Here is a 26,877-nt window from a genome sequence, read left to right as displayed (position 1 = left end):
AGAAATCTGCCTAATACAACCAAATATCAATTCTGGTGACTTTGAGAGAAGCATTTTTGCAGCTATTGGCTAAAGCGTTTCTTCCAGTAACTGTTCAGAGCAAACGCGCTCGCGCTAAAAAAGCAAAACTCACCACAACGAATAGAGCAAATGCGTCTCGAGATGCATTTTTTATCAGTTGAAGAAGTTCTTTTTAACTTGACGTGGCTTCTAAAAAAGCAGCACTCCTGTGAGAGATACTAAAACAGAGTGAAACGTGGCGCAGTTGTCAAAAGACATCCATCTAACGAATGTTTACATGGAATACGATTGAAAAACAGTGCGAGCGGACACAAAAAGACATTCGTTTTGAACAATCCCTTGTTCACATTACACAGCACTAGCTGAAGTTTCTCAAAGTTACGTCTCAAAAATGCAGCCTTTTGTGTCAGTTGATTAGGTAAATTCCCACTATTTCCAGAGCTGTCTGTTCTCTGTGTTCGTAAATGTCCTGATCCCGTTTTACTGTGTGAGAAACCGCTCCAAATGATACAGAGTGCGCTCCGAACGAATTGTACTGAATCACGAATCGATTCAGACTGTTTTGCAAGCTCGTTTGGCCAATTCACTGAAGAAAAATAGACTCAAAAGAATTATTCATTCGTGGGGTGACCAGATTCCTGCTTGTGGGACAGCCCCCTACCTAGGCGCAGATCAATGCGAAGTAGAGGATGCGTCCGCATCTGTAACTGTTGTCACCTTGTACTTTTCGCTGGCAGCAATTTTTCTCAGTGTGCGCTTGTCTTTCAAGAGTTTATCGTAAAATGCAGAGTAGGCCAGTCCAAAATTAAGAGGTATGAAAAGCATTGCCTTTATGACTGTTACACTGAGTCGAGATTTATCCTGTGTCCATGCTGTATTCATTAATGAGAACACAGGCTCCACAGATGCAGATGTCCCAGGCAGGCATAAAACAAACTCCACGTCCTTGGCTAAGACTCCGAAGTTGATGGTTTTGCTCTCCAGCTCACGAAAAATGTCTGTCCATCTCTCAGACACAGCCGTCTTGTTCATGTTCCACTCAGTGATGCGACGAGTGACAATGTTTTTTGCTCAAGTCCACTCATCAAAAAGCGTGGTTTCGTCAATCAAACTGAGATTAGGGATTCTGGAGTAGAAGTGTTCGAGGCTGATATGAATGTCTTTCCACTCTGGGATGCCTCTCAGTAGGGCCTACTCAAGTTTTTCTGTGTTCTCCAATAAGCGGCTCCAATTTTGGAGGTAATCCACCGATGCTGAATAAAAGTTTCTCACTGAACAAAAGAAATCATATGCTCGCATGTCACCAGCTTCAACCAGGGCATCCAACTGCTTTTTAATGTCAGATGGTATGAATGATTCCTCCAGCCTGGCCTGCAAGACTTTTCTCAGGTCATGAATGTGCAAAGCTGTGGCCGTGCACAACAGAATGACAAGCAAAAAGTCCTTCACTTGCGTGCACCTTGTCAGATTCGGAACTTTGCTTAAAAACCAAAAAAACAAAAAGGCTAACACTTGGTGTGGCACATTTACTTTTAGCAGCATCCACATGCTTTTTTGTATGAACATGCTGCGTGATGTCGGTGCGGCCTCCATGGGCGATGGAAAAGCGACTTTACTAGGCTCTGTCATCTGTGTGCTCTTTCAGACTGACTCTTCAATCAGTTCACTAACTGGACATCTATTGATAAGGGATTGTGATTGGATAGTTTTATCCAATCATGTACTTCAAATAACACGGTGTGATTTTATAGGTTTTACAAGCCATATCCTTGGCTACCTTTGATTAGAATACTCACGTGACTGAGAAAGCTGCATAGGTGATAGAAACATTTTAGGAGAGGGGAAATATGGGACAAAACACGATTTTTTCAGAAAAAGTCGGGACACTAGAAAAAGTGCTTAAATATGGGACTGTCCCGGGAAAAACGGGACGTCTGGCCACCCTGTTCATTCGCCAACAGTAATACTGGACACACTTCATGATTGATGAAATATTCAGAGAGTATATGTTTCTCAGGTTAGTCGGAGCGCTCGTGGTATGCACAGTGCGTACAGATGCAGGCGTCACTTGCCTTGGCTATTTGACCCTCAATTCGGCCCGTGCCTATTGATTTCCGTCTTGCACCACAAAATGGCAATGTAAATATTTTTCCACCCGTTACATCAAACATTAGCGATTCATCCGTCAGGTAACCGCCCATGTGCAGGACTCTGGGATGCAGTGTGTAACAGTTAGCACAGTCATACATCCAGAAAGATGGTCTTGTAAATTATCCACAGTTCTGTTCTCTTATGTCAGAGTGGAGCTGCTCCCAGTGATGGCTCCAGGAGGATCCAGTTTGTATCTGTGGTTTTGGTTGATTGGATCTGAGAAAGTATTTCCCTTTGAGACTTAGTTTTGTCATACCATGTGTGAGTGTGTATGTGTTTTTGTACTGATGGCAAGACAAATAACTACAACATTACTGCACTAATAGGGCTCTCAGTAAGATACATTATGGATTTCTTCCCAAAGAGAATAGAGTGCAGCAATTCCCACCCACTTTTTCAGCCATCTAGGTTTTCCCCATTCATTTTTCAGATAGAGTTTTCATAGAAGTTTTTATAAAAGTGTTCTAAGGCCATGAACCAAACCCGCTCCAAGATGAATCACAACATTTCAAGCTTTTATTTGAAGCTAAAAAGTATTTCAAAATTGGACAAAAATGCTAAGCATTAAGACTGTGTACTTACCATCTTTCATGAGGGAATGAAACATATACAGTATATACACTGGCGGCCAAAAGTTTGGAATAATGTACAGGTTTTGCTGTTTTGGAAGGAAATTGGTACTTTAATTCACCAAAGTGCATTCAACTAATCACAACAGTTTTTCCTCATTTTTTTAAATTTACTTGTTCATTGAACTGTTGTATATAAGCAATATCACACTCGCAATCATGCTTTATGGCCCTAAATCAGCTGTGTATATGGTTCAAACTTTTTTGTATTTGCATTAGATCATTAGAGCATGAACTTGAATCAGATTAAAAAAAAAATATATAACTAATTTAATCTAGACCTGGGATTTTTAAACCCAGACTCTCAACCCGCCAACCATCAGATAGCTCTCCTGAATAACATTTTTGTCACGGCTCCGGTGAGTTTGTCGGCTTATTCTGTGTGTTTTGTTATTTTCTCTCTCTCGTGTCTCGCTGGCGAAGCAGGCATGCATGATCAGTGTTTCCATGGGAACATTGATTGTTTCCACGGGAACGCTGTTCATGCCACTGATTAGCGTGCTAGCAACACCTGGTTCTCCTCTAATTCACTCCCTACTTAAACTCTTCGTGTTCTCAATATCTTTGCTAGATTTGCCTAGTTGGTCCTGTCTCTTGTATCCGTTTGGTTGCCCGTCTATGCCTGCATGTCGGGAGTGTGGTTACCTTCTAGTTTGCTATACGCTTGTTCTCTGTGCTCACAAATCTTCAACGGAGGATTCCTCGTCTCTGCACACATGTCGGGAATGTGATTACCTTCAAATCTACTGGCCGTTATTCTCTGCACCTCACTACGCTTCTACGGAGGATTCCTATGGATCGGCTCCTGACTTCCACAATGCACACACTCGTCTAAGAACACACTCAGATCACAGATCTGCCCATTGTGCGATTATGGCACACACGCATTCTCAAGACTCCTTCCCTCTACTGCAGCTGGTGCCTGGATCTCCGTTCTTCGCCAGCACAGTTAACATAATCATATATTGTAAATAAATTATTTGAACTGTTCCTCTGCTTTTGGGTCTCTTTGTCTCGCTCTCTGACAATTTTATAATAACTTTCAGAATATTTTTGTATATTTTAATATAAGTCCTACAGATTTTATGTATCTGTCCCAGACCCCCTACAGGACCTTCACAAGACCCCCAGTTGAAGACCCTTGATCTTGGCAATGAAAATGTATGACTGGGCAAATTCATAGATATGCATTGTATTTGAATTAGTTGATCTTCAGTTGTTATTAGAGTACCAGAGTGTTCTTTGTATTAACAATATACAGTACATTATTTGTTGTTTCATGCAATATAAGAACTAATTTCTAGTCCATGATCAAGCACACACACACATAATAAAGCTGGCTCTACACTAGCAGACTCAGAACAACTCGACTTGGGTGGGGGTGTCACACTTAATGACTGGTTTTCGCTAATCTTGCCCTCTTAGTCAGTGAGCCTGTCACATTTACCGATTAAAAACGGAGGGAAGGTGTCACACTTAACACATAATGGAAGAGGTGTTCTGTGGTTTCGAAGGCTAATGGGAGCTTAGACAGGGGTATTAGTCGACATGCCTTAGAGAAGCAATCAATGACAGTTAATATGGTGGTGTTACCTTGAGAGACTGGTAGATCGGTGAGAAAATCAATGGCGATGTGGGACCATGGTCATTGTGGTATGGGTAGAGGTTGTAGCAGCCCTGCCGGTAGTTGTCTGGGGTTTTTTGCTGTGGCGCAGGTGTGACAATCGTTCATGAATGTACTGGTGTCTGCCTGTAACATTTCCCACCAGAACCAATTTCTTAGCAATCATACTGGATGGCCAGAGCTTGTGGAGGAGTGCACCCAGTGGATTACTTTTTCTCATACACTTGGTGGCACAAACGTTCGGTTGGGGGGGCATTCTGGAGGAGGCGGGTTTTGTACGTGGGCCTGGGAGATTTCGGACATGATGTCCCACTGGACCAGAGCTAGAATCAGAGAGGATGAGATGATGGGTTCTGGAGAGGGATTCTGAGGAGTGGAGTCATATTGACGGGATAGTGAGTCGGCTTTGATGTTCTTTGATCCTGGACGATATGTGATTGAAAAGATATAGAGTGAAAAACAGTGCCCATCTGGCTTATCTGGGGTATAGTCTTTTGGATGAGCACAGGTATTCCAGGTTGCGATGATCTGTTAATACCAGAAATGGATGTCTGGCCCCCTCCAGCCAGCGTTGCCATTCTTCAAATGCTACTTTCATGGCTAAAAGTTCACAGTTGCCCACATCATAATTCTGTTCAGCAGAGGAGAGTTTACGGGAGTAGTAAGCACATGGGAAAAGCTTAGGAGGATTACCTTGGCATTGAGAGAGGATAGCCCAATACCAGTGTTTGATGCGTCTACTTCTACCACGAAAGGTACGTTGGGATCAGGATGATGCAGAATTGGAGCAGAGGTGAAGTGATTCTTCAATTCATTGAAGGCTTGAATGGCATCAGAGAAGCTTGGCGTTTCCTCCCTTTACCATGGCGATGAGTGGAGCGGCAACAGTGTTGAAGTTTCTGATAAATCTTCTGTAAAAATGAGCAAATCCAAAGAATCATTGTAGTTCCTTTACTGTAGTGGGTTGAGGCCAGTTTAGAACCACCCGTACCTTGCCCTCGTCCATAGACACCCATTCTGGACCGATGATATAACTGAGGAAAGAGATTGAAGCTTGGTGGAATTCACATTTCTCCACTTTGGCATACAGTTGGTGTTCTGTGAGATGCTTCAAAACTGCCCGAACCTGCTTGATGTGTTCCTCCAGGGTGTCTGAATAAATCAAGATATCATCAATATATACAATTAAGCACTGGTTTAACATGTCTCTGATTACATCGTTTATGAAGGATTGGAACACAGATGGACTATTGGACAGCCCGAACGGTATAACGAGGTATTCGTAGTGCCCGCTGCTGGTGGAAAAGGCAGTTTTCCATTCATCCCCCTCTCGAATGCGAATGAGGTTGTAAGCGCAGCGCAGATCAAGGTTGGTGTAAAACTTAGCAGTTCTTAGTTGTTCCAAAGCTGCGAGGACCAGGGGTAATGGATATCTGAATTTGACCATTATATCATTTAGACCGCGATAATCAATACAAGGACGAAGGCCCCCATCCTTCTTTCCAACGAAGAAGAATCCTGCTGCTGATGGACGAATGAAACCCTTGGCCAGTTCTTCTTCAATGTACGATTTCATTGCTTTAGCTTCAGGTTCTGACAGGGGAAAGATTCTGCCTCTAGGTGGTGAGGAACCAGGTAACAGATCAATGGTGCAGTCACTAGATCGATGTGGTGGTAGTTGCGAGGCTTTGGTTTTACTGAAGGCTTCAATCAAATCAGCATACTCAGAAGGTACATGTGGTGCTATGTTGGACTCGTTAGTCACCATTGTGGTTCTCACAGACATAGGGGTGATTGGCTTTAAACACTTGAACAAGCAGCTGGGGTCCCATCGTATGATCTGCTTCTCACACCATGAAATTTGTGGGTTATGGTCCTGCAGCCAGGGTAAACCAAGGATGACTGGGTTGTGAGGAGAGTGGATGACGATGAGGCGTGTTGTTTCAGTGTGTAAAACTCCAACTTGCAGAATGAGATCAGTAGTGGTGTACAGTACCTGGCCGGTCCCCAGGGGGCGCCCATCTAGCGCTGCCACTGCCAAAGGAGAGTCGCAAGGAATTTGTGGTATCTTTTGCTGTCGGGCTAAATTTTCATCAATAAAGTTGCCCGCTGCCCCCGAATCTAACAAGGCCTTAGTGGTGATGGTATCTGACTGAAATGTTAATTTTACTGGCACTTCAATACAAGCAGTGGTTTGGATAGAGGAAATCAACAAACTCACCCTGCGATTGTATGTCTGAGGGGGTCGTGTCAGGAAGTCAGCTCTCAAATGTCCCGCTTGGCCACAATATAGACAGATGATTCCTGATGCGGCGTTCACGCGCCTCTGTGGAGAGATGAGTTCGACTGACTTGCATGGGTTCAGCGTTATCACTGGGTTGATTCGTTTGACTGAGAGGGCTGGTAAATCGGTTAGGTCTCCTGGAGCGAATGAGATTGTCAATGCGAATAGTGAGGTCAATGAATTGGTCCAGGGTTCTGCCTTCATCATGGCAGGCCAGCTCTGATTGCACATCAGTGTTTAATCCTTGACAAAACAGCAGTTTTAATGAGTCTTCTACCCACACAGTTTGCGCAGCGAGAGTGCGAAAAGACAGAGCGAATTCAGCTGCAGTATTTCTTCCCTGACGAAGCGCAAGCAGTTGTTCCCCAGCACTCCTTCCTCCCTCAGAATGTTCAAATACCTCTCTTAGTCGTTGAATAAAATCATTGAAAATGGTGCGACAGCTGTTGCCCACTCCAACGCCTTTCCCGTGAGCAGTGAACACACAAGAGAGATCTTACTACCATCAGTCGGGGGCTGTTGAGCCAGGAACAGAGCATTGCATAAGAAAGCCCTTACATTTGGTTGGGATGCCATCAAATTTTTCTGGAAAGGCTAAACGTGGAATAGCAGTCACTGTACTGTGAGGCATTATGACTGGTACCTGATTCGCTTGAGGCGCTGGGGAAACAGATTCAGGTGCGGGACGATGGAGACTCTGTACGGATTTCACCAACTCCTCCGTTAGCATGGTGAGTCGACCTAGTTGTTGTTGGTGAGATGCCAGTAGGTTTGCTTGGGCAGAGAGGTCGCTGGACAGATGCATGAGGACCGCTGGATCGGTAGTTGGCGAAGTCTTCTTTAACACGAACTCAGGCTGAGTGGGATCCATGTGCGGTTTATTAAAACACAGCAAGTTCAGAGTACAGACAAGCGTGGGTCGAATAACCAGGGCAACCAACAATATCAGAGGCACGGCAGTAAACGTGGTATAACAGGCAGAGGATCAGGGCAGGCAGCAAACAGCAAAATAAATAGTCCAGGCAAACACAGTGGTAGGCAGGCAGCAAAGATTCGTACAGAGGTAATCCGAGGCAGAGTCAAACACTGGCAGAACAACACAGGAAATAATAATGCTCAGAAATGTAGCCAGGGCAAACAAAACTTCACAAAGAGTGAACACACCCACTGGGCTTAAATAGTCTGAGTGATATGGAACAGATGTGCAGTAATCAGTCCAGGTATGTGGGCACTTGGGAAATGTAGTCCAATGTTTATACTCAGGCGAGTGAGACCTCCGGTGGCTGATTGAGGAATCTTCACTGGCGTTCGTGACAACAAGGATTTATACAGTAGGCACTGATATGTTGCAGCGCTGATATAAAAATGTAAACTTAGAAACTGAGGTCATCAGAGCCCACAGTTACAGATTCACGCTGAAAATTAATGAGCATCACCATGACACAGACAAGCCCACATTATCACAATCTCTCAAATTTACTTCACTGTGTTGTCTTAATTTGGAGCTACAATTTTAATCTTGAAAAACTGTATATCCTTGTCCTGGTGTAAAATGAAGGCATTGTGTGGAGTGAAGGATTTTTTTTATTTTTTTTTTGCACGCTTGCTGCTGTAGTGTTGAATGCGACTCGTTTGACAGCTTGCAGCTGTGAAGTTCCACTGTTGTAAGAGTCCCATTCAAAAATCTCAATAAATTATGCATTTATTAACACTTATTAAATTAAAACCAGTAATGCAATGACAGGAACGCCACCCATCGTAACAAAGAAAAGTACATTTTTTTAATCAGAAATGTACTTAAGAGTGGAAAGTACCCACCATAAAACATACTCATAAAAATATTTTTTTCCCAAAAAGTTACTCAAGAAAATGTAATGGTGTAAATGTAGCGCATTACTACCCACCTCTGATTACAACCTGGCTACTCTTAATCTTTATTGTATATTTAAACGGTTCCTTACCATGTACATTGAGTTCTGCAGTGAACTCCAATCACTTTTTTTTTCTTTTAATAGTCTATCATGATTTGAAATATGAGATATGTCACATAAACATACGTGCTACAAAGAGCAATAAACTTCTCCTCCAAATGCACCGTCCATGAGCACTTTCCAGATGCCATGCTTTTTGTGCAGAAAAAAATAGCTTCCATCCTCCAGCAAAAAAACACTTCATACATGAACTGCACTAATTGATCACTGCCTTAGTGGCATGTTCCCGCCCCACCCACAGCCAGTGATAATTTCAAGCAAGCCTGATGTGCATTTTCAGTGTTTCAAGGTGTTAACTCTGCTGGGAGTCCAGACAGTCAAGTGATTAACACCTCCCGCTGAGAGGTGCTAATGGGCGCTCTGTCTCCCTCCGACTGGCCAGTGATTATGTTAATGAAGCTAACACCTGAAAATCATTGGAAAAATCAGCTATTGTAGAGCCAGCTTAACGGAGTTGTAATTTTAGTTAACAGTTGCTTTGCCCTCCTGCTGGCTAAGATTTCTCTAGATCTTTCTATTGATCTTGTAGCCATTTGTTACCTCTTGGGATATATCACTTATGTTGTACTACACAAATACACGATTCCTGAATACAACAGCACCAACACTTCACTCTCCAAACAGAGCTGTTACAGTACATTATACACTCAGTATCATAGTAAATCCTTGAGTATTTCCTGACAGCTTAAAGAGCCTGTATTTTCCAGGCCTTGAAAGGTCATGGAATTTAATAAAATCTTAAAAGTCATGGAAATTTATAAAGTGGTATATACATATTTGTAGTTATGCTCTAAAATATTTCATCAGCTTGATATTGCTTGTGTAGAGTAAAAATTGCTCGCAAGCAACAGGGATGTTCAATTCTTTGCAATGAATCGGTCAAACGGGTTCACAAATAAGTCTGAATGATTCATTTGCGAATTAGTCTGAATCAAAATGTATTTTAAATGTTTTTAAAGTCTTCTCATCATAAATGGCTGGAAGGGTCATGGGGAACAGTGATAGAATTCAATTGGTTTCATGGTTCAATATTTGCGCATTTGACTGATTTCTTGTTCTTTGTTAAAGGAGCATGACATTGAGACGCCCCACGGCGTACTCCATGTAACCATGAGAGGCAGAACAAAAGGCAACCGTCCCGTCATTCTGACCTACCATGACATTGGCCTCAACCGTATGTGAAACACATTACACTCACATTTATAACTGCTTGATCACTGACTATGGTGATAAAGATGCTGTTTGGACTCTTTCAGACAAGTCCTGCTTCAACACACTGTTTAACTTTGAGGATATGATGGAGATCACGCAGCATTTTGCGGTTGTGCATGTGGACGCCCCTGGCCAACAGGAGGCAGCACCCCCCTTTCCCACAGGGTGAGTGGGGGCAACCCTCAGCCAATGATGCAAACCAGTAAACATAAACCCCACAATACAAAAAATCATTATTTTTTGTTATGTTTTAGACTTGTTTTCTCGGAAGAATATATTAAAATCCTTAAAACAAGATACATTTGGGGCCTGGGTAACTCAGCGAGTATTGACGCTGACTACCACCCCTGGAGTCGCAAGTTCGAATCCAGGGCGTGCTGAGTGACTCCAGCCAGGTTTCCTAAGCAACCAAATTGGCCCGGTTGCTAGGGAGGGTAGAGTCACATGGGGTAACCTCCTCATGGTCACGATTAGTGGTTCTCGCTCTCAGTGGGTTGCGTGGTAAGTTGTGCGTGGATCGCGGAGAGTAGCATGAGTCTCCACATGCTGTGAGTCTCCACGATGTCATGCACAACGAGCCACGTGATAAGATGCGCGGACTGACGGTCTCAGAAGTGGATGCAACTGAGACTTGTCCTCCGCCACCTGGATTGAAGTGAGTAACAGCACCACCACGAGGACCTACTAAGTAGTGGGAATTGGGCATTCCAAATTGGGAGAAAATGGGATAAAATAAAAAACAATAAATAAATAAATAAATAAAACAAGATACATTTACTTAAGAAGCAAAACTGTACAATATACATAGAATAGATACTGTATAAAGAGAATACTGTATATCTTGAATTAAGTTTATTTTATTTATCTCATTTGACAAAATAGTTTTTTTTTCTTTCTTGTTTTAAGTGTAAACATCACTAAATTTTGTTGGATTTATGCTTAAAACAAGACAAAACTGTAAAAAAAATAAAAATCATTTTGGGCTCTTATAATAAATATTTTAAGATGTGCTCTCTGAAAACAAGTCTTATTATCTTATACAATTTTGCCTCTCAAGTCAGTTTATCATGTTTTAAGGATGTTTAGATATTTTACTGGAAAACAAGACAAAATTATGACTAAGAAAAAAATATTTAATTATATACTAATTACTAAAATAATTTTCGTAGTGCAGATGCTTGCTATTGTCAATAATCACTATGAAATCAGCCAATTACAGTATGCTCAAATTTGGTACTTCTGGATTGAAATCTTGTGATGTGAAATTTACATATGATAAATTTATTATAAATTTTCTGTCTTCTCTGTGTTTATCTTCAGGTACCAGTACCCCACCATGGATGAGCTGGCAGAGATGTTACCCTCAGTCCTGACTCAGCTTAAGTGAGTATCAGAGTCAAACCTGTTCTTTAGTTCTAAATTAAACTCTACCACCTAAATCAGTCAGGTCTGTCTGTGAACGTGCAGTCTGAAGAAACAGAAATGAGCATCAGTATATTTACTGCACACAATAGCAGTGTATGTGACAGAATATGTGTTTATATATGTGTGTGTCTTTTCTTTTGCAGGGTGAACAGTGTGATTGGGATTGGTGTGGGAGCAGGAGCCTACATCTTAAGCCGCTTTGCCGTGAGTTCAAATTTCCTTCCTTCCTTCCTTACTTACTTACTAAAAGGTGCACTCAGTAACTTTTGCTCATGTCATCTTGGACTTGGACAGTGACACCTAGTGGTGTGGATGCAGCATAATTCAAAATCAGTAGTTTCCAGTTACAGATGCCATTGTAGAAATCTGCCATGATTAATTTAATCCAAGAGTGATAGTGTCCAATAACAAGACGGTTACTGAGATTAAGCGAGTGGTATTCAGCTGGTCATGTGATTCTAAAATGGCAGCCCCCATAAGGGCACCCCTCCCCCATGTAGAATAAAACAGCTTTTAGAAGGTTACTGAGTCCTCATCTCATATCATTATTTTATACATATGTTTCAAAATTACAATTCATATCTTTAGGAGTAAAACTTTTTTTGGGGAAAAAATTAGAGTGCACCTTTAAGATTTTAATTCGGCATATATATAAATATATATATATATATATATATATATACAGTGCTGTGCAAAAGTCTTAGGCACATAAAATCATCTAAGATGGTTATTTATATCTTCAGCTTTAGTATGCCAATAAGAATACAAATTTAAGACTATCAAAGACTCCTTTTGCAAATAGAATAGAATAGAAGAACAGGGAGCCCTGCAACAGATGGCATGACCCCCACAGTGCCCCCCATTGAACATTGAGTCAGTCTGGGATTACATGAAGAGACCAAAGCAACTGAGGCAGCCTAAATAGATCAAAGAACTGTGGCGAATTCTTAAAGAAGCTTGGAACATCATATCTGCTAACAACCAAGAAAAACTGTGTCCAGGTGTACCTACGAGAATTAATGCTGTTTTGAAGGCAAAGGTGGTCACACTGAACATTGAATTAGCTTTTTATATGTTTACTGGACTTTATATGGCATTAATTGATCAATGATAACTATTTATGGCATTATTTTTGAAGAAATCCTCATTATGCAACATTTTTTACAAGTGCCTAAAACTTCTGCTCAGTACTTTATATATACTGTATGTACATACAAATTCCACTTGTATTTGTAAAAATATACAGTATGTTACAAATATGAAAATGTTTGTTGCTGTAAATACTGTATGTGTTTAAGGTGTTTCATATGGTGCATATATTGGCATATATCAGATTTCCATATGGGTATCAATCATATTTGGGGTAATCTGCTGTATCACATATTTGTATGTCATCCCTACCTTCCCTTTAAGAGCTAAGTCAAAATAGCACTACAAAACTGCATCGTCCCAGTGACTCTTAATGCAGAACAGTGTTATTATACTGTGTGCACTGCAGCCTCAAACCTCTGAAACTATTGATCAATGTCTGAATATCTCTGACACACACATACGCTCACAAAAGCCTGATATATTCAGCATTTATTTTATGGAAGACAACACGTAATATATTCCTCCCATTCTCTGTGCTTTTCTAATTTGCTCATTGCTGAGTGCCCTGTTTCATTTCCTGTGTCATGCTCTCTCATCATCTCTGTATGTATGTGTGCATCTGGCACACTGAAAGATTAATGTCAGCAGCAGTGGTGGATGCTAAAGGGAGATGCTGTGAGTTCAGCTGTATAAAGCTCCTCTACCAGGGTTGGCCAGCAGCATTCAGCCATGACTGAATGCATTTTTAAATCACACTCGCCATGGTTCATTAATTAAAGAAAAAATCCTTCACACTCTCTGCAGCTGATTCATCCATCTATGGTGGAGGGGCTGGTTTTGATTAACGTGGACCCCTGCGCCGAGGGCTGGATTGACTGGGCTGCTTCTAAGGTGAGTAATCAGTGTAAACAAATAGATGATGGTTACATAGATGAATATACAGTTGGTACTTTGTGTGGAATTCAGACTAGGGATACATATTTTCAGAATCAACCGGACATGTTTTTTATAAGGCGTTTACATGAGATTCATTCTAAAACAGCTAGATGGTGTGCAATGGAATTGAACAGAACTCAGCGGACTTCAGACACTTGACTTTTATCTTGCAAAAACTTTTCCCACACTGTTTGTGCCTGTTGAGGAGTGGTGTGCTGTTACTTTCCAAAAGCAGTCAAATTAAAATTTTCGTCTGTCAAATGATAAAATGAATGAAGTACCCCATAGGCACATTGAAGATGGGATCTGAGCTAAATCTAGAGGCCAGAAAATCATCGAGACTGAAAGGAATAGTTCACCCAAAAATGAAAATTCTCTTATCATTTTTCTCACTCTCATGCCATCTCAGATTTGCATGAATTTCTTTTTTGCTGTAGAACACAAACAAAAATTTTTAGAAGAATATTTCAGCTCTGTAGGTCCTCACAATGCAAGTGAATGGGTACCTAAATGTTGAAGCTCTAAAAAGCACATAAAGGCAACGTAAAAATAATCCATACGACTCCAGTGGTTAAATCCATATCTTCAGAAGCGATTTGATAGGTGTGGGTGAGAAACAGATAAATAAGTCCTTATTTACTATAAATTCTCCATCTTGCCCTGTATATGCAAGAAGAATGTGAATTGCCAAAAACACAAGAAGAAGAATTTGAACATGAAAGTGGAGATTTATAGTAAAAAAGGACTTAAATATTGATCTGTTTCTCACTAACACATATTATATAGCTTCTGAAGATATAAATATAACCACTGGAATCTTATGGATTACTTTTATCATGCCTTTATGTGCTTTTTGGAGCTTCCAGATTTTGGTACCCATTCACTTGCAATGTGAGGACCTACAGAGCTGAAATATCCTTCTAAAAATCTTCATTTGTGTTTAGCAGAAGAAAGTCATACACATCTGGAATGTATGAGGGTGAGTAAATGATCAGAGAATTTTCCTTTGGGCTCTTCTGACTTTGCCCAGTAAAGGAAACAACCACCTAGCAACCACACAGAACAACCTAGCAACCATCTAGCAATGCCCTAGCAACCACACAGGACACCTTAGCAACCACATAACAAATGTTATGTAAAAATTGAGTTGCAAATGGACTGATTTGCTCTTTCTCTCTAGCTCACTGGGTGGACCAGTAATCTCGTAGACATTGTGATGGCTCATCACTTCAGCACTGTGAGTAAATCCCACACACTATACAACAATCAACCTCATAGCGCTTAATGAACACCACATGAACCATCTGGCTCAGTGATATTTGCTATTAATGCAATGTTTATTATTTGTAATTCTGATAAACTAGGAGGAGTTGACTGAAAACCAGGAACTGATACAGACATACCGTCTGCACATTGCTCAGGATATCAATCAGGACAACCTGGCCCTCTTCTGTGGCTCATACAATGCGTAAGGATTTACTTGTCTGTAATGATTAGATTCAGTTGGTTATACAGTTGAGTTCAAATGTCTGATTCCACATTGCAAATCTGTGAATCAAAATCTAATTTGAACCGTGACTAGTTTTAGGATTTTTGGAAAATTTAAAATATAGAAATGTTATAACATAAACAGAATAAAAAAATGTCTGCACTATTTCTAGGTCCTTAATCAAATAAGCAAATTTGTGTGACATTGACTATGTTAACTCCTTTATACAAAAGGTCAGATTTCCTTTCTTCCAGTGAAACACACAACATGCTCTTTGGACCATTCTCAAATCATGCTGGATAACATGAATCATCAGGTTTTGCACAAATTTGTGGAGTTCATGCCAGCTCGAGTGCATGCCAGTTAAAACTGAAGGGACACATACCAGATGCTTAGAAATTCTGAAATTCTTGTTAATATTTAAATTTGACTTTTCATTCAAATCACTATGCTAATAATATAATTTGCAATTTAACTGTATCACATTTGAAAAGCATTTTCACAAGTAGACTCAGACTTTTGAACCATATTGTGCAATACATATTCTGCCAAACCCTCTAAATTAGTTGCTTGTTTCTAACAGGCGTCATGACCTCGGAATCGAGAGGCCAGTTGCCGGTCTCAATGAGAATACTGTGAACACGCTTACGTAAGCTTCTCTTTTGACTTGTTCAGTGCTCTGTTAAGGTTTGATATTTTCAGAGCATTGTTTTTCACCTCCATCTGTCCCTGTACAGATGCTCTGCTCTGCTGGTTGTTGGAGATACGTCCCCTGCTGTGGAGGCTGTGGTGAGTTTGCATGTATAAGTCATTAATCTTGTGTTGATGAGTTTAACTGAAAGTCTTTTAGGGTTTTTTATTTTTTATTTATTTATTTATTTATTTTTTGCTGGACCCTTTACTGTTCCTTGCAAAAAACATATTTGAACATAGATGTAATATTTGTGTTTTATATGTTTTACATATATTGCAACATATAAAATTTCTGAATGGGTGTCAGTAAGATATTTTAGCTTAACAGCTATATCACATGTTATGTCATCCCCACCTGCCCTTTTAGAGCTGAGTCAAAATAGCACTGCAAAATGTAACTCTTAATGCAGAACTGTGTTATTATACTGCAGCCTGTGTGATATACATTGTGCACTGCAGCCTCAAACCTCTGGGGCTGTTTATAAACGTCATGAACTTGTAGTCATGACCTACACTGTTGTATCTTATAAAGTCTGGTCAATTCTTTTAAATACAGGTTGAATGCAACTCTAGGTTAAATCCAGTCAAGACTACTCTGCTGAAGGTAAGATAACATGGGTCTAGTATTTAAGCATCACATTAGAGCCCAAACGTGCCCGCCCACTTTTTCAGCCGCCTGGGTTCCGGAAGTATTTTTCCCATTAATTTCTTACATAGGCTTATCATTGAATCCTTCATTAAAGAGTTCTAAGCCATGAATCACAACATTACAAACTTGGTTTTAAAGCAAACAATATTTGAAAATCTGACAAAAATACAAGACTGTGCACTTACCATCTTTAATGAGAGAATTAACTACAATCCCATGAAGCATTTCGAATGACATTATTAAATATAAACCGATGGAAATATATAAAACTATTGATTTTATGTTGTTGATTATATGTATAGAAACAATTTAGCTTATGTTTATTGTGAAATATTCAGATAAATACAAATATATAAGTAGTTTGAGGCTGAAGGGAGACCGATTAATTTGTGCTATTCACAGTACATCATGGAAGTGGGCAGTAGCTTGCAGGCTTGTTTGGCAGACATATTGGCCACAGTTGTCTGATTGGTGGATCTTTCTTTGCTGGGCCATGGATAGTAAAGTTGTTCACTAAGAGCTATTAAACATGATTTTTGAACAATGAAGTTGAAATAACACATACTGATGGCTTCAACAGAAGCATATACAGTACCTTCGATGAACAACCTCAGAGCTCATGATAGGTCTGTATTTAAAGGTTTGTAAATTATCAGTAAAAATCAATTAGTCTGTGGAAAAAATAAATGGGATTTTTACTTCTGGACTTCAACTGTTGTGCTCTATTTCTATTGCACATTCCTATTGTTTTTTGTTTTTTTTCTCCAAATCTTCTAACCCTATTGGTGCATTCACATCATGATTATTACCAGATTCTGACTTGTAAAGAGCGTTTACATCTAGGAACTCGTAATTACAAGTTGTAAACTCTGAATTCTATGAGTGCTGTGACTTGACAGTCATGATGTCGTGTAAAAGGAGCCAATATGGCAGCGGCCTCAACAGTTAAAGGTAGTGAACACATATTTCTGTTAAAAAATCCATTTTATTTTGCCATCATTATTTTATTTTTCCTAAACATTTTGCAACAACATATAGAGGTGAATTAATGAATTTGTGTAGTGATTAATGTTTTTGCAAAGCTGTTTTGACATTTGTTTAACTTCTGAGGTACCAGTGAACAGCTCCGAGTACAAGGAGAATTACAGTAATTGACACAATGTAAACAATATTTTTATTAAACTTTGGCACTTAACTCGTTCAGCATTTGTGCTGCAGACATGAATGATACTTTAAATAATGTGGCTTGTTGAGGAGAAGTGTGCTTTTACTTTCTTAGCAATCAGACTTGTGATGTCCGCCTGCCGAACATTAAACCAGGCAAAAAAAAGTCTATGGACCTTATTCACAGTAGCGCCATCTTTGATTTTTAATGAAAATAAAAATGAGGCTGTAAGGAATAGACTTACCATCTCTTCAATAGCATGCATGGTATAAAGCTGAATAAAGCTCCTAAATCACATCTGATTTTCCAAAGCTCATGTGGTCTGGAGTTTTTTGTCTACTGAATGTTGTTGGAAAGATATTTTTTCAAGGTTTTGTCTGTGGAATGATCCAAACACTTTAAACTGCATTACAGCCCATTGAAGACACTGTAAGTCTATCTCTCACAGCCTCATTGTCAATCCTGTCAAAAATCAAAGATGGCACTTCTGTGAATTAGGTCTATAGACTTCCTCTGAAAGAGGAACCCAGGCCATATCTAATAACCAAAAAATCAGAGGGTAAGCTTTTTTTTAATTGGGCCTGCAAACAACTGCTTAGAACCATCTAGAACAACCTAGCAAAGGCATACAGTAGCAACACACTAACAAACGCTCAGAATACCTTAGCAACCAGATAGCAACACCCTGGCAAACACTCAAAACACCCTAGCAACTACCTAACAACCATCCAGAACACCCTGGCAAATACATAGCAACATGCTAACAACCACTTGTATTCTGTATTTTCATGTTTTCTTCAGAAAATGCAAAAGTTTAGTTATTACCATACATACAGATTTTTGTTATGGCACTCCTCGAATATTACTTTCTTGTGTTTGAGCTTTCGCTTCTTTACAGTGATATTTACATTTCTCTATTACATTTAATATAATGTTTTTATTCCTCGCTCTCTCTTTGTCAGATGGCTGACTGTGGTGGGTTGCCTCAGGTTGTTCAGGTTAGTCTTTTATTTTTATTTCTTGATATTAATCACCTGTGCCACTCCTATTGTCTTCACAAACCCTCATTTGTTCTGCTTTGAGTATCTGAATCTAATACAAAGATGTAAACAGGTTTTAATTATCTTTTATCTCCCAACAGCCTGGAAAGCTGGCCGAAGCCTTCAAATACTTTGTGCAAGGAATGGGATACAGTGAGTATATCTATCAGTTTTTTCACAACGTTTGACATTTTCTAACCTGTGAAACTCTCTTCAGTTGTTTGCTTATTGTGCAAAGCAATCTGGGTCAGTTTCCTCAGTAAACATCCATCTGTTGATCTGTTTCTCAGACACTATGGTAATAAGCAGTTCAGCACGACACTATGACTAATCAGTGTCTTTTATTAAGAGTCCAGCAAATCCTCTCTTTTTCTTTATTTTTTTCCACACACAACTCTGCCTGGCTTCCCACACACACTGTTTTGATATGTTTTTCTTCCAGCTACAGACGTGCACGAAATGACAATGTCCTCTGAATGAGTTCTCCACACATATTAGTTGACAGGTTTGGCACTCCAGGAAAGTGTTTGGTGTACTGCCAGCGCTCTGTGTGAAAAGATGTGGCACTCATCACTCAGCTCACATAGAGCCAGTCACCCTTTCTCTGACCCCATTCCACCCCCTCAAAAGCTACTTGCTGTTTCATTTCTGGGCTGTTGCATTGTCCCTGATGCAATTCTGCAGGAATTCACGCCATGTCAGGAGTCGGACCAAAGACTTGCTTTTAAATTGAACCATCATACCCCCAGATATTTCTTTAAAGGGGTTATATAACTTTTAGATAAAAGAGATCATTGTACTATGAAAACTGTAACTATACTGTAACTTTCAGAACAAAACATCCTCCCTACTCCAAAAAGTACATTCACTGAAATTAAGTTGCTAAAACACCTCATTTCATACTTCTGCAACTTACCGACACCAGACAGATGAATACATTTTTAACACATGAACTCATCACTGCACACATTTACACATGAACAGTGCCTACTCAAAGACTTGGCCTGCTCAGTCACGCTAAAGTAATTAAAAAAAATCAGAATAGATATTAGTATTCTTAAACACCAAAAATTTAAATAGTAAACAAAGCATAAACTAACAATGTGGAAATATCCCCTAAACCTGGTGCTGTTCTCAGCTGTGTGTAGCACCTGCAACTCTGCGTGTTCTTCTGAACAGTTTGTTAAAAAAAGAGCTGCTGGTGTTTATTTTTAACAGAATTTGACAAGAGTTTGTTGTTGAAAACAGTGGCAGGGCAAACTAAACTCAGCAAAAAAGAAATGTCCCTTTTTCAGGACACTGTATTTTAAAGAATTAAAAGATCTTTAAACAGATCTTTATTGTAAAGTGTTTCTACTGACTCTGAAAAACACCAAAAGAAAGATGCCCAGAGTCCCTGCTCATCTGCATGAATGTGCTTTAGGCATGCTGCATGGAGACATGAGGACTGCAGATATGGTCAGGGCAATAAATTGCAATGTCCGTACTGTGAGACACCTAAGACAGTGCTACAGGGGTACAGGAAGGACAGCTGATGGTCCTCGCAGTGGCCGACAACGTGTAACAACACCTGCACAGGATCGGTACATCCGAATATTACACCTGCGGGACAGGTACAGGATGGCAACAACAAATGCCCGAGTTACACCAGGAACGCACAATCCCTCCATCAGTGCTCACACTGTCCACAATAGGCTGAGAGAGGCTGGACTGAGGGCTTGTAGGCCTGTTGTGAGGCAGGTCCGTACCAGACATCACCGGCAACAACATCGCCTATGGGATCAAACCCACCTTCGCTGGACCAGACAGGACTGGCAAAAAGTGCTCTTCACTGATGAGTCACGGTTTTGTCTCACCAGGGGTGATGGTCGGACTCGCGTTTATCGTCGAAGGAATGAGCGTTACACCTAGGCCTGTACTATGAAGTGGGATCGATTTGGAGGTGGAGGGTCCATCGTGGTCTGGGGCGGTGTGTCACAGCATCATCAGACTGAGCTTGTTGTCATTGCAGGCAATCTCAACGCTGTGCGTTTCAGGGAAGACATCCTCCTCCCTCATGTGGTACCCTTCCTGCGTGCTCATCCTGACATGCAAGACAGGAATGTCAGTGTTCTGCCATGGCCAGCGAAGAGCACGGATCTCAATCCCATTGAGCACATCTGGGACCTGTTGGATCATGGGTGAGGGCTAGGGCCATTCCCCCCAGGAATGTCCGGGAACTTGCAAGTGCCTTGGTGGAAGAGTGGGGTAACATCACACAGCAAGAACTGGCAAATCTGGTGCAGTCCATGAGGAGGAGATGCACTGCAGTACTTAATGCAGCTGGTGGCCACACCAGATACTGACTGTTAATTTTGATTTTGACCCCCCCTTTGTTCAGGGACACATTATTCCATTTCTGTTAGTCACATGTCTGTGAAACTTGTTCAGTTTATGTCTTAGTTGTTGAATCTTTTTATGTTCATACAAATATTTACACATGTTAAGTTTCCTGAAAATAAGAAGCAGTTGAAATTGAGAGGACGTTTCTTTTTTTGCTGAGTTTATATTAGACGAGACAGCTCACGAGTAAAAGTACAGCAAAACACCCTTTTTGTCAGAGAGCGAGATAAAGAGACCCAAGAGCAGAGGAACAGTTCAAGGGACTTATTAACAATAAATGAGAACTTTAACTGTGCTGGTGAAGACTTGAGATCCCGGCACCAGCTGCAGTTGAGGGAAGGAATCTTGGGGATGAGTGCACGCCATAGCCACACAATGGGCAGATCCATGAAGAGTGTGTTCGTAGACGAGTGTGCGTTGTGGAAGTCAGGAGCAGATTCATAGGAATCCTCCGTAGAAGCATAGTGAGGTGCAGAGAACAACGCCCAGCAGATTGGAAGGCAATCACTTTCCCGACACGTGGGCAGAGACGAGGAATCCTCCTTTGAAGATTCGTGAGCACAGAGAACAAGTGTACAGCAAGCTGGAAGGTAACCACACTCCCGACACGTGGACAGAGTCGGGTAACCAAATAGATACCTGAGACAGGACCAACTAGGCAGAGAGAGTGAGGTAAGTTACTTCACATCAAACAACAATCTAGCAAGGATACTGAGAACACGAAGGGTTTAAGTAGGGAGTGAATTAGAGGAGAACCAGATGTTGCTAGCACGCTAATTAGTGGCATGATCAGCATTCCCCTGGGAACAATCAATGTTCCCATGGAAACACTGATCATGCATGCCGGCTTCGCCTGCGAGTCTTGAGGCAGAGAAAATAACAGAACACACAGAATAAACCGACAAACTCACCAGAGCTGTGACACTTTTTGGGTGTGAAATGCGTTGTTTTGCTGTACTTTTAGTAACAAAAAGGGTCAGAGAAAGGGTGGGAAATAGTCCTGGAAAACTGTTGTGGTGCAAAAACTTTCCTAATATTACAAAACATTAAATAAAAAATAAAAAATTATGATATGATCCCTTTAATACAGTTTTTATTTGTATTATTTTTACATGTTCAACGCAGATGCAATACAACTGCTTAGTGATACTCTTTTAGCACAGTCCATGCCAGGCTTATGTGCTGACGATGTGCAAAGACCCGAATTACTGCAAGCTGCACACAAATAATCTGTGCTGATGACGAAATTTGCGTCACACACACTTTGTGCGAGACATACAGGCATGTGCAAAATCGAAGTATATTTTCGCTTCACAGATGTATAAGTGTAACGAGTAGTTGCTGAGATGGGAGACGCTGGATCTAATTGCAGGCTTTTAATGAAGATTATGAAATTGAAAAACAAACGTGAACTCAAATAACAACAAACAAACGAGAACTGACAAAGAGGGAACAAAACTAGAGGGTATTTATACACACAAGGGCTAATGAGGGAATGGAGAACAGGTGAGAACAATGGGGAACAGATGGCAGTGATGAGGGCAGTGCATTATGGGAAATGTAGTCTGGGGGAAACAGAAGACAGAGGACAAAAAACACTTCAAAATAAGTGTCCTTGGAAACACGACGGAAACACAGTGTGACAATAAGAGTGTTATATCACCTTGTGATGCCCTCTATAGATAAAGACCTATAAATGCAGTTTGGAAACAATGAGGCTCAGCTACTTAAATGTCACTGCAGAAAAAGGATTCACAATTTAAGACCCTCTTTGTGCAGATAGGCCATTAGAACACAGCAAACACCTGCAAGATTTGCAGTGCCAGTTGAGTTGGTCTAGGTTGCAAGGTAACATTTTAAAACACAGCTGTCCCAGTTTACACTCAGAATCCAATGTGGCCTGTTGTTATATGAACGGACATTAAACCATTGAGAAAATTTATTGTAAATACTTAACATACATTTATACCAAAAAATATATTTTACTCTCTCTTTACCTGTCTCTCTTCAACCAAACAGTTCCTCATGTTTTGCTCAGCCATCTGAGCTTTGAATCAGGTACCCGGGTTCTGAACCAATACTTATTTTCAGTGTACATGTTTGCATGGTTCACTTCTGTGCTTGTGTTCACACATATTTGCATGTACATTTCTGTTATGGTATTATTTAGTGCTTGACTAGGCTTTTCAATGGCCGATGCTGATATTAATTCGGGTGGCCAATAGCCGATTTAAATTTGATACAGTATATAGATAATACAATTTAATGACTAGACAATGAATTAGATGCACAAATTAATTCTGAAAAAAAAATAAAAATAAATGTAATTAACTTGTAAAAAAATGTAATTAAGGAATAGTTAGCCCAAAAATGAAAATTCTCTCATCATTTACTCACCCTCATGCCATCTCAGATGCATATGACTTTCTTTCTTCTGCTAAACACAAATTAAGATTTTTAGAAGAATATCTCAGGTCTGTTGGTCCTCACAATGCAAGTGAATGGTGACCGGAACTCCAAAAAGGGCATAAAGGCAGCATAGAAGTAATCCATAAGACTCCAGTGGTTAAATCCATATCTTCAGAAGCTTTATGATAGGTGTGTGTGAGTAACAGATCAATATTTAAGACCTTTTTTTTTTTTTTTTTTTTTTATGGTAAATCTACACTTTCACTTTCACTTCCATATTCTGGTGTGGAAGTGACTTTCACATTCAGCCACCTACTGGTTGGGGCTGGTCAAAAGTGGTGATTTATAGTTTTAAAAAAAAGAAAAGGAAAAAAAGCCTTAAATATTGATATGTTTCTCACCACACCTATTATATCACTTCAGAAGATATCGATTTAACCACTGGAGTCTTATGGATTACTTTTATGCTGCCTTTATGTGCTTTAAGGACCTTCTGACTTTTGTTTGTGTTCTGCAAAAGAAAGAAAGTTATGCAATTCTGGGATGGCATTAAATGATGAGAGAATTTTCACTTTTGGGTGAACTATCGCTTTAAATAAAAAATCCATTGACAAATCTGTTTGTAGGTTTTGGAATTGGTACTAGGTGAAATTACTCTGCTGTTAATCGGACAAGTGGCCAAAATAGCCATATCTCGGCTAATTAAATGGCCTGGACAATATATTGGTCTATCACTAGTGTTATATATTGTTCCAAAAGACATTTGGTAAGATGTGTGGTCTCAGATTTCATATATAGAGTTTTATAGAAGAATTTATTTTTTTTTTAAGTAGAAATAAGTTTTATTTGTTTTATTTTACGTTGAGGCATGTTATGGTTTTTGATATCGCGTGTATTTGGCTTTTTATACTGTATGTGTTGACAGGTTTGATTGGTTTATATTTTGTGTGAAATGCTTGTATGTGCACATTTGTATTTGCGTAGGCAGACGGATACAAGACAGACTTATTATCTGTGATTACATTCTCGGTTTGGTTTCCTCTTGCATGATTTTTTTTTCTTTTTTTGTTCTCCTTTCTGCCACTGATACATATTATTTTGAGATCATACTAAACTCTAATTCTTACTTTGCAATGGATCTCTCTCTCACACACAGTACCTGCGGCCGGCATGACCCGCCTGTCTCGATCCCGATCCTCATCCTCCAGCATCACATCCTTGGACGGCTCACGCAATCGCAACCTTAACAGCCCTCTGGACGGGCCCAACTCTGGAGCCCTGGACAACCAGGCCAGGCCACAAACCATGGAGGTCTCCTGCTAAAAAGACACCGCCGCTCCTGTCCTCCCCCTGGGGCTCCGGGAGAATCTGTCTGCTGTCCATTCACCCCTCATCTCCTGTTATTTGTGTCCTAGATTCCCATGTTTCTAAAGCCTTTAATAGTGAGGCAGGGGAGGCTCAAATGTATGATGTACTGAAGGTATGCATAATGAACATATACAGATGACACTATACGCTAGCCACATTACTAATATATAATTACACTTGAGTGGTCTTCCACCAGGCTGTTCTTCTACCCCCAATTTTTTTATATAAATTTTATTCATTCTTTGTTAGTGGTCCATTTTAACATTCCCTCCTTTTTTAGATTTCTTCTAGCTCTTTTTTTATTGTTGAAGTAAAAAAGGATCCTTTTTTTGAACCTCCCCTACTTAAAGGGATAGCCCTCATTGAAACAAAACCTTTATCACATTCTTTCTTTAGTGAAACAGAATGTTCAGTCTCAGTCACAATTTACTTGTATTGTATGGAGAGAAAAAAAAAGATGAAGTGAAAGTGAATGGTGACTGAGACTAAACATTCTGCCAAAAATCTCATTTTATGTTCCAAGGAAGCCAGAAAATCATACAGGCTTGGAACAACATGAGGGTGAGTAAATGATGACAGAATTGACATTTTTGGGCGAACTATCACTTTAAAGGAAAACACACACATTAAAAAATGTATGTTTTATGTTTTATGGTGTGAACTGTGAGCTTTCCTGTGCCCTTATCTTGCTACACTGCGATATTGTTTCATTTGTCGTCCTCAAGCTCTTTGTTTTACTGTTAAAAAATAAATCGGCTGTCGTGTTCTGTTGTTGAATCCACTTTTATGTGATTCCATGAATGTAATGAATGTTTAAGAACTGACCTTTGTTGTGTTTTTATTACTTTACTGGCTTATATTAAAAGATTAATATGACCTCTCTCAGCTATTAGAAGATAAGAATAATCTTGTGTAGACTTCAGATCACTCATCAGGCTAAACAAGTGGAATATCATTCATTCTTTTTGTTTTAATCTTTGTTTCTTTGTGTTTTTAACAGTTACAATAGGCTGCCACTTTTTAAATATGCAAAGCAACAGTAGCAAAGACTTAGTGTCATATAAAATCATGTTTTTCTTTTGTACATTTGACAAGATCACTCCCTATTTGTTTTTTAGACAGAATTATTCCTAATCAAACTATCTATTGATGTACACATGGAATGACGGCTTTATGGACATAAATGTAAGTATGAAATTGTGTCTGATGAAGTTACTGTCCACTGATTCTCAATTACTAAATAAAGTTACAGTATATCACGGAAACTGGCACAAGGTGTCTCAAGCATTTTTTACAAGTTGTAATATTATTTTCGGATGAACTACATCCAAAACAACTTCTCACCGGTTAAGAAGATGGAAGATGATCAAGTCGGCAAGTTTCCAACCACAAGAGTACTTTTTTGTCCCACACTTTGATCAATCCTTATCCTCAGGTCGTGGTTAGACTATTTTTAACAACCCCATAAATTACGAAAAGGTGAGTATCACAGTGCCAAGATAATGTTAAAAGATAAAAAAAAAATGTATGTATACAGAACAATAAATGAATGACTGATTGCTGTATTTGCTTGTCTACTTTCATAGGTACAGTATGTACAATCTTTGTATACATCCATGTTTTGTAATGTATGTACTTTATTTGAAAGCTTTGCATCTTGCACACACAGCCTCATTTACAACAGTAAATTCTAATTGCAGTATAAACGTGGATTTGTAATGTCTATAAAAGCACAGGAAATTTTACTTGCACTTTGGTCTGTTCACTGCAACTCCTACTCAAGAGAACACACACCTCAATTCGCACGCAGAACAGAGGACGAAGGTCATATACAGTATCAACATTGTCACTCTTCTAGTCATGTGTCTGGGATCCCTATAGTTGATGTTGCTATTTCATCAAATACTGATGTGAGGGACCGGGCAGAAAAAAAATCAGCTTTCAATTTGAGCATAAATGTACATGGTGTTTGAAGCCAAGACACTACAACTCTACAACTAGAGTTGAAACAGAATACAGTACAGTAATTACAGTTTTATATATTTAACGTATATACTTATATATACTGTAACAATGTAAAGTGTTTAGGGCAGAGTTGGATCTGCACCTGCCTAGTATATTTTGGCTGCTCTTCAGCCAGGGTTGTCCAATAATGGTAGGACATGACTATGCACTTAAACTTGGTCCACATACAAACATCTTTTCTTAGTCAAACACACGACTAGACAGTTAATTTAGCGTTTACTCTGAATTGCCCAGTATTGATGTCACCCTAATTAAATATTACATTAAGTATTGTATTAAAAATAAATAAATA

The 26,877-nt window shown here is 39.8% G+C and overlaps 1 pseudogene; it reads left to right on the top strand.

Moving 5' to 3' along the window:
• The window catches only part of LOC127428216 (protein NDRG3-like), a 74,900-nt pseudogene extending 49,066 nt beyond the window's left edge, over positions 1–25,834 (top strand).
• The last annotated feature ends 1,043 nt before the right edge of the window (positions 25,835–26,877 follow it).

Source organism: Myxocyprinus asiaticus, chromosome 37 (genome assembly GCF_019703515.2).
Source record: "Myxocyprinus asiaticus isolate MX2 ecotype Aquarium Trade chromosome 37, UBuf_Myxa_2, whole genome shotgun sequence".
NCBI lineage: Eukaryota > Metazoa > Chordata > Actinopteri > Cypriniformes > Catostomidae > Myxocyprinus > Myxocyprinus asiaticus.
This window is presented reverse-complemented; position numbering and strand designations above follow the sequence as displayed.